The 18,630-nt window shown below is 40.3% G+C and overlaps 1 protein-coding gene across 9 annotated transcripts in view; it reads left to right on the forward strand.

Moving 5' to 3' along the window:
• Positions 1-830: 830 nt before the first annotated feature.
• Positions 831-18,630, forward strand: part of JAK2 (Janus kinase 2) — a 91,737-nt gene continuing 73,937 nt past the window's right edge. For 2 of the 9 annotated variants that reach the window (XR_008730254.1, XM_055699213.1), the window contains exons 1-3: positions 832-991; positions 1,715-1,781; positions 13,280-13,362. The gene's annotated coding sequence lies outside the window, so the exon portion shown is untranslated. Of the gene's footprint in view, positions 992-1,520; positions 1,539-1,714; positions 1,782-6,872; positions 8,920-13,279; positions 13,363-18,630 lie in introns of those variants that run through there. The other 7 variants (XM_055699216.1, XM_055699226.1, XM_055699215.1 and 4 more) reach the window with 7 other exon arrangements.

The raw sequence follows: 18,630 nt of genomic DNA on the forward strand, positions 1-18,630 counted from the left end.
CATCCCGTAGGAAGTTACCAGAAAAGTGGGTATCTGCAAGGTTAATACTGTGCAATACATCCTAGGAGCTGGGTCAGAACTAGCACACATATGCGTTGTTTCAAAAGAAAAAAACAAAACCAGAACAAAACAAAAAACCCCCCAAACCCTGTGCATTTTTCCTTTGGCCCAGATAACACACGCACTACTGTAAACGCAGACCACAGCAAAGATGCGCTGCTTTTGTTTAGCACAGCTGAACAAGGCAAGGTCTGTCCCTCAAACTTGCGCTTGCTGGTCCAAGGCCCTCTGCCTCACTGCAGCTCGGGTTTTACCTCACAGCGGCTCCTACCGGTGAGGACAGACCGCAACTCGGGAGAGAGAGGGCGCCCTTGCTCCCCACAGGGCGGGGGGGCGGCAGGCAGCAACCGCCCGCGGGGAGATCCCCCCTCCCGCACCGCCCAGCCCCGCTGCCCCTCCAGCGCCCGCGAGGGAGGCCGCCGCCTGCGCGGGCCAGCTGCTCTCGGCTTGACCTGTGGTGGCGGCGCTGCCGGCAGCCGGCGGGGCTGACAACCGGCCCCAGGTCGGTTTTCCCCGGGGCGAGTGACACCGCGCCGATGGCCGGCGGGGCGCGGCGGCCGCAGTAGGCGAGACTCGTCGTGCCCCCCCCCCCCCCCCGGCGCCGCCGCGCCTTTCCGGCAGGGGCGGGCAGCGCCGCCCCCAGCCCCGCCCCGCCCAGGCCCCGCGCCGCGCCGCGCGCCGCCCTGCCCCTGCGTGCTGACGGAGCGGCGGGAGCGCGGCGCCCCGCCCAGCGGGAGGGCGGATGCCCCGCCCATCCCTCCCCGTCCGCTCCCCGGCGCGGCAGGGCGGGGCGGGGGGGCCGCGCGGAGGCAGCGGGCAGAGCGCGGCGCGGTTCGGCTGGGCTGGGCGCCGCCGCCGCCGCGCATGGAGAGCGAGCGGGCGCCGACGGGGGAGCTGCCTGCGCGCGCCGGTCTGCCCAGCCGCCGCCGGGGTGAGTGGGGCCAGCGCCGCCCGGCGGCCGTTGCCCGCTACCCGCGGGCGGCCGGCGAGGGGGGCGAGTAGGCGGGGGGCCGGGGCGGCGGTTACGGCTCGTCGCCCTCCGCGCCCCGTCCCGCTGCTGGGCGGCCCCGGCGCCGCGTGTGGCGGCTGCCGCTGCCCGTACTGCGCGGCGCCCGGGGGCGGGGGCCCGGGGGGGCGGGGGCGCGCGGCGGGGCCGGCGCTAGGCAACGCGGCGGCGGGGCCCCGCGGGGGGCGGCACCTGGGGAGGCGGCGGGGCGGGGGGTCGCGGCCGGCGCGGAAGGCCCTGCGTGCCTGGCGGCGCGGGCGCGGGGCGCCGCCGCGTGCCCCCTGCCCCACGTCAGCACGGCCGCTCCCGGCTGACCCGGCCCGTGTGCGGGACCTGGAAGCCGCCCCCTCGCCGCTGGGCGCCGCACCTCCGCCAAGGTGCCGTGCTTGGCTGGCGAGCCTCCTCCGGAACCCGTACCGGTGCCGTTGGTGGGGGGTGGTCGTCCTTGCAAACAGTCACAGAAGCATCTGTGGTTTGTCTTTATATGTCTGTATTGAATTTGCTTCTGGGTGGGGAGGTGTTCTGTTAGCTGTGGGTTATGAATTAATGAATTTCACTTATTTTTGCAAGAGATTTTTTCTTTTTTTTTTTTTTTTAGAAGAGAATTGCAGATAAAACTTCTTCAGTTTAGTGTTTTTTGTTCTGCAGCTGAAGTCTAATTAGAACCTGATTGGCTCTGTCTTGAAGTTTTCCCTTCTAACCTCTGCTGTGACAGGTGAGAAAGTAACACTTTGCTTCAGTTATTCGTAGATTATTTGTCACCAGAGGGACACAGACTGTATTCTTTTTCATTGTTGGGCAGAGGGAAATATAACTAGGATGACTGTGATGGCTACTTACAGTTTCAAGTGTGATTTTTGCACTTGAGATTTGCTTAATGATCAATGTTTCTGACATCTTAGCCCTGTACAGCTTTCCAGTTTATCATGTACTAATCCATTGGTTATATTGTTAGTCAAATTTAATATATATGTAGTTTAGGTTAGAGAGAAATATTTCTAAATTTTGTGTTTTGTGAAAAATCAATACTGACTGGAGATTGTGGAGAGGTTATGTGCACTGTTGAAAAGGGTAGTTTGGATCAGTTGCATGGATTGACTTTTTTTGTCTCCTCCCTGCCCAATCTTCTTAGTAATTGCTATGGGAGTAACATTGTAGTGATGTTCCTTGGGCATGCACATTTATCGTGCCTTCTTAGGGTTGGTGCCTGAGGATTCAGTAGGAACACAGTAGCTTCACTGTCTTCTGCTTGATGACAATAAGTCCCAAGTGACTTAAGTGGTGTAAATGGAGAATTTTGTAGTAAACAGCTTCACTATTATAGTGTGAAACGATAGAGATCTTAAGCAGTGGTGCACTTTCCAGAGAAGCCTTATAACTGAGCTATTTACAGAGTCTTTCATTTTCATAAGTGCCTACAACAGCAACATAAGGAAGTAGTATTTGCTGCTGGGAGGGGAAGTTTAATGAGCAAGGAGTTCACAGAATGCAAAAAATGGTTTGACATTCTTGTTGATCAAATCAGATTGACTGGAACTGCAGAATGGAAAACGAAAGGAGGCTGCTGCTGCTTCTCACATGTAGCTGTTAAGAGTGGTGATTGGGCTAATAAAACCCAAAGTTCCTATCTCTTTAGAATAACCATTTCTAGACTATGTTGAGTTAATGTTGTGCATGACCACATAGTACTACTAAAGCGAATGTCACTGTCATCTTGTACTAGCAGTAGCGTGTTCTTCCTGAAGTTGTAAGAAAAGCAGTTGCTGAACAACAGGGTTGTCATTTTTGCTATTGGTCTTTTATCTCAGCCCTGGGGCACTTTTACAATATGACCTTAGGTGAACAAAAGCTAAGTGATGATGTTTGCAGTTACAGGAAATAACCTAGCATCTTGGCTGAAAGAACCTTTAGAGGGAAATAAACAAGATTCGGAAATACAGTAATATTAAACAGATACATGAATTAAATGCTGTTAGTTATGTATAAAAGGAAACTACTATCAAAAGTCACAAAACTTTCATTAAAAAGCAGATTAACATAATTAAACATGCAATATGTTTTTATATATAACATGCAATATAAAAAATATTTGTTTTAATACGGTGTTTTGAAAAAACAACCAATGTGGAAGAAGGCAGCCAAAACCTCGTGGCTTTTTAATAAAAATTAACTGGAGCTTTGAGTAGGAGGTTGAAGTAGATGACCTCCTGAGGTGCCTTTCATCCCAAATTATGCTATCCTAGTGCTACTATGCTATTATAGGCTAACATTTCTGTTGCAACACACACGCCACACACCAGACCCCCCTTCTTTTTACCTAGGCTTATATGCAAAACAACATTTTTAGGCAATGCACAGTTACATGTTTTCCATTTAACTTCATAGAGCTGCTTTTTGAAAGCCTCTGACCCTGTCTGTGCACTGATTTCAGTAGGTTCCCTATGAATTCATATGTCCACCCACAGGGTTCTCAGCATGAGCACAGCAGGATGACTGATATGAGTAAGAGTAGCATGATCTGAGTCAACATTTGAGCTCATGCTTGCATTTGTGTTTCTCTTAACTTGTTTCAGATGTGATTTCTTTATCAGAAGGTAAATGAGGAACTTTATGAATTTCTGGATAGAAGGTTTTGGAGATTATTCCATAAGGTAGATACGTTTTTATGGAGGCTTGAAAAAGAAAACCAAAAATGTGTATATACAATGAATTTTTTTCACAGCAGTTCCCCTGGAAGAACTGTAATCAGTTCTATTTGACACATACAAGTAGGTGCTTTTTGCTGCATGCTGTATTGGTTAGGGTGTACATTGTATCTCTCACTTGAATGGGCTGTAGGCCTTGCAATAATATAAATAAAGTGAGAGCTACAAGGTGCAAGTATAAGGTGTCTTGTGTAAGAAACCTGTGAGATGCTGGGAGAAAAAAAGTGATGCTTCAGTCCAGTATTAAGCTCTCTGGGTTATGCATTACTGAATGCAGAGAGGTCTGATGCATGTTGACAATGATAGAATCCCCTTGAGTTTTTGTGGGTATTGAGGTACAGCTGATTTGATCTTTTAAAAGTAATTCCTAGCTTTTGTTCTGCCCTGTTGGCCTGTACTAGAAAGCAGTTTTCTATGGAGGAAAATCTTAAGTACTTCCTGAGTAGACAAGGAGAATGACTTGCCTGGAAGATAATTGTCAATATTAGTTATGCAGTCACTGTATCACTCAGTCAAACATGAATATTTAAATCTGATTTGTAAAAAAAAATATTCTAATGTAATGCAGCCAGCTATTGTTAAATCAATACAAGCATTGTCCTTTTGTGGTGTCAGTTGTCTCTGCATCTGTGTCTTTGACAGTCACTTCCAGATTAGTATTATGCAGTTCCTTTTGTTGTTAGTAGGTTGCTTTTTAGTCATGGTCAAACATTTCCTTGTATTGGGAGGAGAGGCATCAGCTGTTGATATTTCAATTTTCTGTACCTCTGTCCTTTCTTCTGGGCTTTCTTCTGGTTTTTGTTGGTTTGCTGGTTTGTTTTTGTGTTTTTTTCCCCACTAGTATCTTTAGTATTTGTCCATGGTTTTCAGTTTTTTCCTGTGATGTCACAAAAGACAATATTCCAGCTGAAATGAGACTGGTTTTGATCCTATTCTTTGCTCATTGGAACACTTTTTGTTTCTTATCTTCTGTATGCCTGTATTAAGCCAGAGATTCTTTTGACCTGCACAACCTGTGCATGGTTATTTTGTTTATCTGCTTACATTAGTCTTAAAATTCAATCCTGTGTGGGAATAGGTGCAAGTTATTCTTCCAGTAGTTTATTATTTTTATTTATTGATGCCAAATGTTATCTGTCTTCTGTTTTTTTTTTCCTTGGCTAGCTCTCCATTTTGATCCTGCTCAAGTCTCATGTTAACCAGTTATCACCAAAATTGGTTTTGGATTGTTTTTCAATACTCACTAGAAAGCTGAAACACATTTTCAATGCCAAGCCTAGGAAATAGAGCTGGAGCATTTTACAGACTTACCAAACTGAAGATTGGTTACTTACGCTGGGACTTTAAAATTGCTTATATGCTTGCATAAGTATGTATAGTGTAGTATTTCTTGCTCTGTGTGCACACCCATGGAGGAACTTTTCTAGTATTTACTTCAGTTCTTGAGCTCTGTGTTGTTCATAATGTAAAATTTTCTATTGACAGTCTAGTGAAGGTATCTTAGCTGATATTCCTGTTATCAGTTTGCTTATGTGCTCAGGCAGTTGCAGTAGATTTCAAAGTTTAAGTCTTTTACAGGCATTTTAAATAAATGTGTTCAAAGTGATGTGATTAAAACGATTTGTGTGCATAATTAAGAATTTTAAAATGTTTCTTCATGTGACTATTGGTCTTAATGATTTCTTTTTTTTAGCCTTTAATAAGAATAATTATTGAATCAGTTGAAATCAGTTTGTGAGACGTTTTCCTGCAAATACAAAGTCATCCTGTTTCCCAAAAACAGAGTATGAGGACAAGAACTTTGAGGGGGTTTTTTTGGTTTAATATATTAGAGGAATAGTGTTAACATTTCTTTGTCTAGCATTGACACTTTGTGTATATAAAATGAATCTTTAAGAACATGTCTAGTATGCCTTACATGAGTATTTTCAGTCTTTGTTCTACATTAGTCTTGGTTGACTACTAGGATTTTGTAGGTATGAGCAAGATGTTTGTCATTCTTTAATGTGTTGTCCTACAGCCTGGGTTTCCAGCACTGTGAGGTATTTTTAAAGTAGGAAGAACATTGACTTCTAAATGTGTAACATTTTTGATGTCTAAAACTCTTGATACGTATAGCTATACAGTAAATTTGGTACCTGTATTTCTTAGTTTTTAGAGGCCTCAGTTGTTCAAGTGCATTTAGATTGCTAGCCCTGTTAACTTCAACATAAGATGATGGGATTGCTTGCATGGATTCAGTTACAGAGATAGGGCCACAGGTGGTGTCTGAGTTGTACTGAACCTATTAGGTAAAACTTGTCTAGGAGGCTAATGCAAGGGCACCTGAGGACAAAGACTGTTGGAAAACAACCATTAAGTCTTAGTAAAAGAGAGGGTTTTGTGCCTTGAAAAGGTGCTTTGGAAACCTATTAAGATAGTCAAATAACATAGGAGGCTCTGAGGTTATAGAGACAAAAGCCTCTTAAAAATGCAGCTTTCAAGTGAGGGTTAATGTTGGAGCATGATGTTCAGAAAAAAAATGTAAGGTCTGTTATATGTGGTATAGTTGGTATACTGCATACTACAGTAGGCAGTGTAAGCCAGCAAAATTTTTCTCTTCGTAGTGTTTCCCATTTGTGAGGGATTCTGACATTCTGTAATGTCTGGTACTGGTTCTGCAAAATGTAACAATGTTGTGTTATGTTTGTTCATAATTTAACTACAATATGGTTGCAAGGGACAGCAATACCCAGCTTGCTCTATACTTCTTTCTGAAGCAAAGGAGCAAAAGGTTGCAAAAAATGCAGAGGGGGGGAAAAAAGGCTGCTTACATGATTGTTGCCTCCCATCTGTATGAAGGAGTACTCCCATGGTGCTCAGAAATGAGGAGCTGGAGCCAAATAGTGACTGGTCTGTATGAAGGGGCATCCCCTCAGGGACAAGCAAAATCAAAACCATTCTTCCAGTCCTGTAATCTACAAAGGTAAAGAAGGCAAAATGTTATCCTCAGAAAATGGAGGGAGTAAAAGGAGTTGAATTAAGTGAAACCTTTAAAACCCTTTCCTTGTTGTCGAAGGACTCAAATTTGGACACAAAGCCAAACTATTTCCATTTTATAGGTTATGTGAAGACTGCCAAGAGGATTGGTGAACCTGAAAGCTTGCATGTTTTTCAGCTTTATCATCAAACTACTAAAGACACTTCCTCACTATGAAATGTATCTCACATGGAGAAAATTGCTTCTTGTACAGACTGGTTTTGGAAACTTTAGCTGGCATTTCTGATCTTATTACTGACACTAGTTTGCCATACTTTGCAGCACTGGCACTACAGGTTCTCGGGATTCTTTTTTGAACGACTAGAAGTTTCATTTTAATATAGACTATTTTATAGTCATATAACAATATGTACATAGAAATGCCTTCAGTTTTTACTGTCTTGTAAAACCAGATTTAAGCCAGTTCTACAAGGTTTTACTATTTAGAGTCTCAGATTAGTTGTGAGATTGGAATGTCTGCTTCTGTGTGTTAAGGATAGTGTTAATATGCAGCTTTTAAGCAACAGATTTATTTTCATTATATTGACAAATTATCTGCTATGCATAGTTTTCAGATTTCTGCACTGAGTAGACCGGAGACATGCTTTTGGGTTTTACTATATTTTGATGCCTTGAGGTTTTGCTCTTGGGAGCAGTAGAAAGCAGGCTCTACCTACTTAGCGACCGATGGCTGAGGGACAGAATTCCTAAAGCTGGGGAAAATGAGTAGCAATCGAAGCAGAGAAAGAGTTTTGGCCTTTCTGTCAGGGTTTATAAACCATGAAGTTGCTGTACTGTAAACTGTGTCACAACTGTGACCCAAATTAAAATCATTTTTTTTTCTCTCTCTTGGAACAAGTGGCAGGAGGGAAGGGGAGCGGACAGGATAGCTTCTTAAGCTGGCCTGCAGTGCCAGAGAAAATGTTGTGTAACCACATCCTGGATAACCCCAAAGATGGACTGAGCTACAAAAGAAATTTTGGGTTCCCAGTGGGATCTGAGGACATGGGATTGCACAAGACCCAGATCCTCAGCTGTGGGCAATAAAGCATGTGTCAAGCCAACAGCTGGCTCCCAAAAGGTTGAGACTTTGGAACTGTTCTAACAACTGTGTAAATAGGTGCATGGTTATCTTTTAATTGCTCTATACCTGGGTCTTCATAAACCTTTGTAACTGTGCTGTCTATGAGGGATTTTGTGAACATGAACTATTTTGTGAACAAATACTTCTGGTTGCTTTTATCTTAACCTGGCTTCAGTTAAAGGTGGTTTCAAGGTAGCTGGCTAACATTAGGACATTCTGTTCTTGTGAGTCTTTTGACCCTTAGAACTGGAGCCTAGCACACTAAAGTGGTGGTTTGGGCATGGAAAGGATGATGGAGCTGCAATGAGTTCCAATGAGTATTTTGGAAGCATGCTTGCAGAAGCTGGGGAGAAGCATGTTAGGCTTAAGTATGTGGTAATGAGAATGCTAAATTGTTAGGACTTAAGAGCCCTGTGCAAGGTGGGTGTAAAAAATGAGCTGGAATTTTCACTTCTCATTGTTACACCCTGGCAGACTTAAAAGCAGTGTGATGAAATAGATGCAGGTCAAAGTGGCGAATAAATAAACCAGGACATTTTGGTTAAGGTTAATGAGATTACAGAGTCGGAACCAAATCAGTTTGAAGCTGTGTCTGCAATGTAGTTGCATGTAGGATTGTAACACACATGGATGTACCTGAATGAGCTTGTATTTCAGCAACTGGAACCCACAGCAGTTTAAATTGCATTGGACACCAAAAATGTCATGTTGCTTTTGCTACTCAAGCTAGCTGAGGTATATTAACAGTGTTTAGAAGGATATCTTTAGGTTGCAGCAGACTAAAGCCATACCATAATTTTCTTGGGCTTTGGTACTTTTCCAAGTCTGTTTTCTAAGAGCTCTGCCACTTGCTCAGACTGATAGCTTATCAATATTTTTGCCTGTAAACTCTCAAAACTGAGTTTCAAATTAACTTTGCTAAATGTTTAAATGTTTTTACTTTGTTTTGTAAAAAAAGATTGTAATACTTGACAATTTCGTGGTGGTTCTCCTAAGTTTTGACACAATTTTTTTGGACTCTTGAACCTGAGATAAAAATTTTTGGGTAAGTTGATAATACGTGATGTCTGTTTTTATCATTGAAGATATTATGCCGTGATTAGAATACTGTGCAAGGTGGTGAAATAACATTTTTTACAGTCAGACTTTTTAGAAGGAAGTTTGAAGTTTGCCATTACCAGATATTACAGCAAGTTTGCTACGTGCCATAATATGGTAGAAGGTATTGTCTGTCTGGTTTCTCATTCCTGCAGTAGCCTTGTGGACTGCTGTGACTTCTATGAATTGTCTTTGAGCAGCTTTATATTTAGATTACTTGAAGCCGTTTCTGGAAATGCAGAAAAGCTTTACTTTTAAACAGCATGTAGGGCTTTGTGTTAATGTGTCAAACTACTTTTCTCCTTCCACATCTGAAGTCTGTCTTGGCTAAGAAACCTGGTATTGTTTTGACTTGCCACAGTGTAGCTGAAGTATTTCTGGCTGACTGTGCCTAAGCGGAAGTGACCTCAAATGCCCTTCATCATACTGTTAAAACAATAGGTTAAATACATGTGAATCGTGGAAAAGTGGTGGTCTCTTTTCACGCTAAGGGGACCTGCTGATGGAAAACAAGAAAATACCATCCCTGATCTTGGGTGGACAGGCAGTTAATTTAGATAAACAGTAATTTCAGAAATCCTTTCGTTTTTGAGAAAACAGTTGGCAGTTATTATACAATTCTGCTAAGGCCTAAATTTAGTCAAATAATGTAATTTTTCATTAAACAGAGATACTGTGTTCATAGAATCACAGAATAATTTAGTGTGGAGAGAACCTCTGTAGGTTTCTGGTCCAAACTCCTGCCAAAAGCAGGGTCAGTAGTGGTGTCAGAATGGATATCGAAGCTGTATCCAGTCAGGTCACAAAAACCTCCAGAGACAGCACATCCAGTACTGGGCTGTCCTCAGGATGACAGTCTTTCTCCGTATATCCTCTCTGAACCTCTTGAGTTTCAATTTATGCCTGTTGTCTCCCACCCTGTAGAGAGCCTGGCTCTGTCTTCTGAATAGCCTCCTTGTTGGTACTGGGGGCTGCTGTTAGGTTGCCCCAGAGTCTTCTCTTCTCCAGGTGGGACAGGCCACACTCTCCAGTCTGTCCTCACAGGGTCTGTGTGACAGTCCCCAGCTACGCTGGTGGCCTTTGCTGTGAACTTGTTCCTGCTTGTCAGTGTTTTTTATGTACTGGAGGGAGGAGATGGGGTAGGCCTGGACACGGAAGTTTAAATTCAAGTAAGATCTGAATACTGGCAGAGTTCTGCAGAAAAGCCAGGACAGTAGGTGGTCAGAGACTTTTTAACAACAAAACTGGGAACATTTTCCTCTCCCAGTTTATGTACAGAAATAACCATAAGATGATGAGACACCTTGGTTTTAAACCCTTGAAGGACATTGTGACCAGAAAAGATCTGTTCAATTCAGATAATTATAGTGCTTCCCTTCGTTAATGAACTGCTCACTGTAATGAACTGTAAAATGTGTTCTGATAAATTTATTTGGTTATGTAGCGTTTCTTCACAAGTGTTGTATTTAATAATGTGAACTGTAGATTTTTTCTTTAGTTTTGTACATGATTTTGTTACATTTCAATTTTCTAAATGCAGCATGCCAGAAATAAGTTTAAAATTACTGTCTTGAAAACCATAACCAATGTGCTTGTTAGCATAATTTAATTAATTAAAACTCAAAGTCTAGATAGAACACATTAAGTTCTGTTGCTTCTTACATAAAAAGGCAACATAATATATCTTGTTTAATTAAAAAAAATAGTACAAAGAACTATTTGGCTGCTTCAGTGATTAAATATGCAGAACAACAGCTTAAAAAATAAACGTGCAAAAAGTGATTTATATTAAATGTTCTCTTAAATCTCAATTATAACTTAAAGAAGCTATTTTAAATTTATTTGAATAAATCAATTTGTCTTCCCCTCTGATTTCTGAGTACTTAATTATACATAGCTTATATGCATGTGATACTTCCCCCTGCCCCTGCTTTGGTTCTGTAAGATTCATGGACGGTTAAACTAGCTGGAACTTTTGGAGTCATTAAACTTCAACCAGTTGAGACCAATGCATTCTGTTGTGCTGAAATGTCTTCTAGAGCTAGTTGCTAGGGTATGCTGACGGTATTTGGTTCCTTTATCAAGCCTGGCTTCTTGAGTACAAGTTCACAAGTCAAGTTAGTTTTAATGTTTGCCTTTCTTAAAGTTGCTCTGTAAACCTTTTTGCTTACAAATAAAGTTAATTGTGGAATGTAAGTTTCTTCTGTTGGGGAACATCAATGGATGAAAAATCAGTATGCCATCTTTTGCATCATGTAATGATATCTAAAGTTGTTTAATAAAAGCTTGTACTATTGATATTATTTATTCCTAAAATTATTTGATTTCTTACTGATATTTACTCTTGTGCTTGAGAAGCTAGTTATATCTGTAATGTTAGTACACTTGCCCTCTGTTTCCACTTTTTTATATTGCTTTTTAAATTTCATTTTGCTGCCTCTGTCATCAAATTAAGTTGAGCTAAAATATTGAGCTGTTTGCTTGATTATTTAAGATTAGTTTAAAAGGCAAAAGAAGAATTTTTAAGAAATCCCTAATTAAGCAAAATATCTTTGTCTTAATTATTTTCCTCTCTCTGAGAAATATATATGTTCAGAAGCAGTAAGTATGCATGTATTACCTCCACAGTGTTATTAGTTGAAGCTGTCTTTTTTTTTTTTTTCCCCTCTGGCTCAAAATCAAATAGAGAGTCTCATCTAATAGTTAATTTGTTACAATCCATTACAATGAATTTAGCATACTTGTCTATTGTTTGGTGCAGTCTCTGTCTCATCTTGACATAACATCTAGTTACTCACTGAGCCTTTGAAGAAGGAAACAAAGCAAACAGAACTGATGGACATCCGTTTGCCATCAAAGAAATAAGAGAGGAAATCATCCTCCCTGATAACACCTTAAGGAGAAGAAAGAGAGAATAGGGGAACAAGAACAATATAAAAGCCTCCCTGGCAAAAATATACACCATGCAGCAACAGAGTTAAATGAATTTGTAGAGTCATTTCATAAGTTTACACAGAAGATGATAGAAAAAAATAAAAGTTTTTAAAAATTGTAAAAGTGGCCTTTTTAATGTGAATGATAGAACACCACACACAAGATAACTCTTTTGAATCTGCAAATAGAAAAAGATGGTCTCAGTCAAAGGCACTGTCGGGAGAGCATAATATGTCCTTAATGCTTCTGAACGGTTGTTTCCTGTGCTGTAAGAAAAGGAATTGTCTTTTCCCACCATGGCAGAAATGGTGTTGGTTTCCTTCCTGAAAGTAGTAAAGCAAGAGATGAGTTTACAGGCAGAAGCTGGAACTCAATAGGATTCTGGAAATAAAATGGCTTAAAGTAAGGAGGGAACAAGTATGTAAACAGCTTTGTCTCTTCATCCCTCCAGATGCCTCTCTTGTTTACCTTCTTACCATCTCTTGACTCTTTTTGGTTTTTTTTTTCTTCCCCTCCAGAACTTTTCTGTCATGTTCCATCACAAGTCTCCTATTGTGGGTTTGTTGCTTTCTTACATTGCTTTCTTCAGTCCCATTAATAAAAGAGTCAAGTAGGTTTTAAGATCACTTCCTGATCTTGACAGTAGTCAAGGTCTGACCTACTTGGAACCAAACTTGAGGGCCCAGATCCAGCTAAGTATTTGGTCTTTCAGTTTACACTGGTGAAACAACCTTTTGTCTTTCTGGATCCATTGTCATCCTTAGAGTTGCTAGAGCAAGCTCCCCAGTCAAGTTTTTAGCATCTCTGGATGGGAAAATGGGAAGAAAATAAAATAACCAAAAAGCACATGACATAAAAGAAATACTAAGGTCAGAAACTATATGGTGGATACATTTGCAAGCTGGGATAAACTATATTAATATTGTCTGGGAGGTTGGGAAATTGATTTTCAATTGAAGGAGAGCTGTTGCTGGTTTTGAAGAGGAAATTAGTTTTGATTTGTTAGTGGAAGAAACAAATCACTTGTGAAAAATTGTGAGAAGAGTCAGTTCTGTTCACCTCAGTGGGCAAGGGCGTGGTGGTGTGATTAGAATTTATTTTGAAATGTAGGGAGTGAGAAGAATCTGTTGTCTGGAAGGAAGAGAGACTGGCTTGGCAGTAGACTGGATGAGAACTGATGTGTAGTCTGAAGTACAGGGATAATGGGAAGAAGTTGAAATGTATTATAAATGAGGGGGGAAAAAATCCCGGAGGGCAAATGGGTAAAAAGGTGCAAGAAAATGTGTGGTTCTCTACTGGAGGTGCAGACAGTGCAAGTCCTTGTATGTGTCTTTTTAACCTTAACTGCTAATGTATATGTTCCATTATTCCAGCAGGTACAGCTTTTGGAAACTACTGTGTAATTTCAAATCTCAGTGAGGCTGATGTGTTGAGAACACAGAAGTCCTTTCTTGTGGTAAGACTTTGGAAATCTTTTGTAACCTCGGTATAGACAACTGATGTATGAAAATATCTTCGTAGGCTTTTAGGCCTGCTGTTCATGCTGTGTTCAGAGTGTCTTGCTCACTTGATTCACCATGGTTGAGGGCCAGACACTCTGTTCTATATGCGAGCATTAAAAATTCATAACTTGAACTAAAATTATCTCTAAAATAAACTAGTATTAATTTCCCCAGCAAATTATGTATCTAACACATGTGTGCACACATTCATTAAACATTTTTCACCAATAGCTTTTTAGTTTCTTAATGGTGGAATGAGCAGAAATACCTATTTCAGATTGTGGTCCTTTCCTTATTTAGACTGTGTGGTGGAATAAAGTAGCAGTTTTAAGAAACCTTTTTGTTTATCACATTTCTGTTTTATTCTCACAGGTGGTGTACAGGATTAGTTTGCAATCATAATTTGTGATCTCTCCTTTCTTGTTTGTTCCTACATACTTTTATTTCCTTTTATTTTATCTGTGTAATGGGTCACGTCCTTTTGAAGGCATAATTATAATATCAGATTAATAACAGTACTAACAATGGGTAGTGAATTGTTACATAAGGCTAGGACTGTTTTAAGTTACTGAAACAGTTTTATATTTATAGATACCTAATTGTACATGCATTTTTTACAGTAAAATGTTATAAAATTATGATGTTTTATATGAGACGGAATCTTTAGTAGAGTATCATTGCATGCATTTATTAGTAGTTAGAATTGTAACATGGCTCTTGGTTATAGAATGTGAGAGTTAATCTAGGTCATGATTAGAATATTTCATATGCTTTCAAAATTGAATTAGAGCGTTGCAAATTTATTATTACTAATGTGACTGTTTCTGCTGGTTTCAAAACATCTGAAAAGTATTGAAACAGGCTGCCCAGGGAGGTGGTGGAAATACCATCCTTGGAGGTGTTTAAAAAACTCATAGATGCAGTACTTAGGGACATGGTTTAGTGATGAACTTGGCAGTCGTGGGTTAATGGTTGGACTTGATGATCTTAAAGGTCTTTTCCAACTTAAATGATTCTATGATTCTATTCTTGGTGTTTAGCAAGTAGATCATCAAAATGCTACTGTTGGACTAGTTCATGCAAAGTCTGGCTTTAGCAAATCTCATTATATGATTACAGCCATACTTAAAGTGTTAAATGGTGTGTACAAGTAATGAAAGAAATGGAAGGTCAGCTGTGGATTACACAGACTGTATGTAGGAGTGTCAGTTTGTTAATTTTTCTGGTTTTTCGGTTTTGCCCTTGTAACCTGTAACCTGTAAACCTGTAACACTGATGAGTAAAGAACATCATACTTACTGTCAAAACTACTGTGATAGACTATTTATTTGGAACATGCATGGTATCTAGACTCAGTATCAGTAACATCATTTGACATGTGCAGTTGTGTGTTTCTTTCACACAAAACAGAAGATGAAAGAACTTACGTGATTTTTAGCTTACTAATAGTGCTGGAAGTAATGAAAGTAACACTGTAATCTGAACTTGATCATGGTTTGGTAGAAATGAAATAATTTGCAGCATAGGAACATGAAAATTTTGGCAATGCTACCCCTTGATAGCATTAAAATGAGTTTTCTGGAACCTCTTTCTAGATATGTTTTCTATATATATATTTCTAGGCTTTGCATAAATTTCTGTGATAACTTATTTTCCCACTGGAAGTCAGTCTCTGAGAGCAGCCTGTTGGCAGATAATCCTGTCTTGTGAAGTACAGTGGTCACATGAATAGCCTGATCAATAATTTATACTTTTAATGGATTATTTCTAGTTACTGACTTGACAGCCGTTACACAAGAAGACATTGCAGATTATCAACTCCAAAAGCAACTTGTATGCTCTTGAGTGATAAGAAAATTAAATACTAGGGAGAGCTGGCTTCTTTTGTCTTCTGCAGAAAGACAAAAAAATCCAAAAAACCTCAAACCTCTCAAAGGGGCAAAATGATCTCCTTTGAGGAGTCCCGCTGCTAGGGGAGGAGGGAGGGAACGGAGAATGCCCAAAATAAACAAAGGAAAAGAAAGTTAAAGTGGGGAACTTTTACAAAATATAGAGTAGAGCAGGTGTATAGATTAAAGTGGAAAGAACAGAAGAGGGTGTGGGGTTTCTCCCTGCTGCACAACCCCCACCCCCCCCATTCCCCTCGTTTTTTCCTTTTGTCTTTTTGAGGGTGCGGACAGGTTTATGATGTATGAAAGAGAAGGGAAGAACATAAAACCAGCAGAAAAAGTTAAAGGGGTTTAGCTGCCAGCATGGTTATAGTACTGCTGGACTGGAGGATCAGCTTGAGAAGCATTTTGAGCCTTGCAGGCCCAGTGTAGGCAGTATATATGCATTTGTCTGGTAAAGGGAGAAATATTTAGTCACTTGTCATGCTAACACACTGGAAAAGCTTGTGAAATGATGGGCCAGTAAAGGGGGGTCCTCAGCAGCTGAGGAAAGGTAATATGGGAAGGACTGATTTGAGAGCAACTGCAGCTCTTGGAAGATAGTTCAACTACATATGGGACAGCTTTGGGTTTGTAAAAGGAAGAAGATGTAATGACATTTCAGCTGTTTCAGCCATAGTGGAAAATACACTTGTTTCAATGAGTGTATTGTCCATTCACCAGTCTCTGGGCACTGGCATTGAAGCTTTTGACTGTCTAGCTCATCTAGTGGTGAGGCAGAAGTTGCCCTTCCAATATGTCAGCTACTCACAAACACATAAAGGCAAAGTGTAAACAGCCACAGGTGTTTACTGGTGGGTTTTTTTTGTTTGCTTATAGAGTAGAATTGCTAATAAGGTGAGGTAGGCAGTGTTGGGGGGGAAGGGTTTTGACAAAGCCAGGATGAGAAGGTAGGTCACCATTGTCACCACAAGCCTGATAAACAAGAGGAGTGACATCCTTCAGCAGAAAGCACTGAGATGAGAGGGGAAAAAAAAGAGAAAGGGTTAAATGTTTTGAGTGCTGACGCTTCCTTCCATGTCGGGCCTAGCAGACAGGTAAGGCTGTGCTGCTTCAGCTGTGCCTGAAGAGCTCCACAAGATGGGGGGTTCAGTGCTGCAAGGATCCTCTATTGATTGAGTGAAAGGACAACTGAATTAACTAGCGTTGAGTAGCATAGATGGAGAAGGCTAGTGGGTTTGTATTTAGTCATTGTTTTGTTTCTACTACTGCTACAGTGATGAAGGGTAGGCATTAAGCTGACAAAATCCTTGCACCTATTTTAGAAATATATTAGAAAGCACTAAATACTACAGTATTGTAGTATTTAAAAGAACTCAAAGAAATACCATTTTAGAGTTGCATATAGGATTTCATTAAAGCACTGATTCTGTTATTTGATTGCATTCAGTATAAAATAAGGTCCATAAAATGTTAAGAACAAAAGAACAGTCATAACTGCATATCTGATTACAGCCTTTGAAGCAGAATTTTAACTGCCTTTAAAGAGGGTCTGCAGCCAGATTGTATTTTTTTGCTCCTATGTATTTAAAAATAACCAAACACCTCTATTCAAAAGGTTCTGTATTATCACTAGAAACCTAGCTTCTGATGTTTGCCTAGTTTAAACTATGCAGCTCTTGGGACTCAAACTGAAAAATGCATTAGTTTAATATGCAAAAAACAAGTCACCAGACAAATGTTAGGCTCCTTAATCTGACTATACTGCTGCTTGTTTAATTTGATTTCTAATTTTTTTGCTGTCATGATTCAAGTATTGTTTCATTGCTTGGGCTTTCAGTCAAAGCCTTATGAAATCAAAATGAATTTGAATGCTTCTCCATTTTCTTTTCAAGCTATGTGGACATAAAGTATTTGAGTAAGATGTGACTCAGCTAGTAGCCAAATAAATCTAAGCAAGTTTTATGTAGCAAGAGTTTCATTTTTAATTAAGATTGGCTTCTGAGTAACTGCTGAGGTGATTAAAAGATGATGGCTCTAGACAGAAGGTACAGCCTTCTGGAGGCAATGACCAGTACATTTAGCACCCACAGGACTTGTTACTGTGGGAACATTTCTGTGTATCAGCTCTTGTTTATTATTAAAGCCTTGAAGTTCTTGGTGTAAGTTTTAACAAGCGTCCAGGTCCCAGATCTTTCTTGCGGTGTAAGCTGAGTGTTGTGAGGAGGTGTGGGAGAACTCTCATACCGATTTCCACTTGACTTGAACCTTTCAAAGGTAACAGAGGGCTAGGGGCAGGAGGGCACAGAATAGACAGCATGAAGCAGGTGATAGTCTTTGCTTGTATTTACTGAGAGACTAGATTGCAGAGACAGACGAATACTTTGTTGTAGTTGCAAAGGGAAGAGAAGAATTTAATCTCCAAGCATTTTACAATTGGGAATGTCTCTCACTAAAATGAATTTTCTATGAGATGATTTCATTTTATTGAGAGTACTTACTTGCTGGCTGATGTAACCATCACATGACCTGTCCTGGTGAAAACAGTGTTTTTGAATCCTCTTCTACCTTTATGTAGAATCCAAAATGGTACTGTGCATTTTCAGGGGTCAGTCTGTTGCTATGTTAACTTTTTTGCCATGTACAGATTGAATTTGCTGGCCATTGGTGTTACATGGAACAAAATACAGGTTTCTGTCATGTAGTCTAGCTAAGCGTATTGTAGAGTACTATGAAACATCCTTTGCATTTGAAGAAAGGGATTGTCTCATTATAAAGTTTGGTCTGCCCTGCTTAAAAAAAATAATTATTAAATCATATGAGCCCAAAGACAGTTTTAAAAGTGAACCAGCCATTTGGTGTTTGTTTTTGTTGCATAGCAATGTTCCTGTGTAAGAGCAGAATTACGGGTTACTGTTCCTTCCTTCTCATGCAGGTCTTGCAATTGTTTTGCAGACTTCTGTGAGTCAGAAGCTCCTCCACCAAGTTCAGTGATTGTCAAGTGTGTACTTCAGCAGTAACAACAAATGTTTATGAACTAGTTTTATTCTTTGATGTAGTCTTGAATTTTTGCAAGTGTTAAGCATTTTAATATTTGTAACTTATTGTCTAATCTTCAAATTAGAATAATCTTAAACAAAATGTCTCTCCTGCAGGGACTATAGAACTGTATTTCTGTTTTGGATTTCAGCCAGGCAAAAATTGTCTTGATGTGTGATGACTAAGCCCCTTGGTTTAGATATATACTTTTTTATATATGAAGTATATAAGTAAAATTGAGTGTGCAGAATATTATACATGTTTGTGTATAAAGAAGACATAATTTGATCCATA

Source organism: Falco cherrug, chromosome Z (genome assembly GCF_023634085.1).
Source record: "Falco cherrug isolate bFalChe1 chromosome Z, bFalChe1.pri, whole genome shotgun sequence".
Taxonomy (NCBI): Eukaryota; Metazoa; Chordata; class Aves; order Falconiformes; family Falconidae; genus Falco; species Falco cherrug.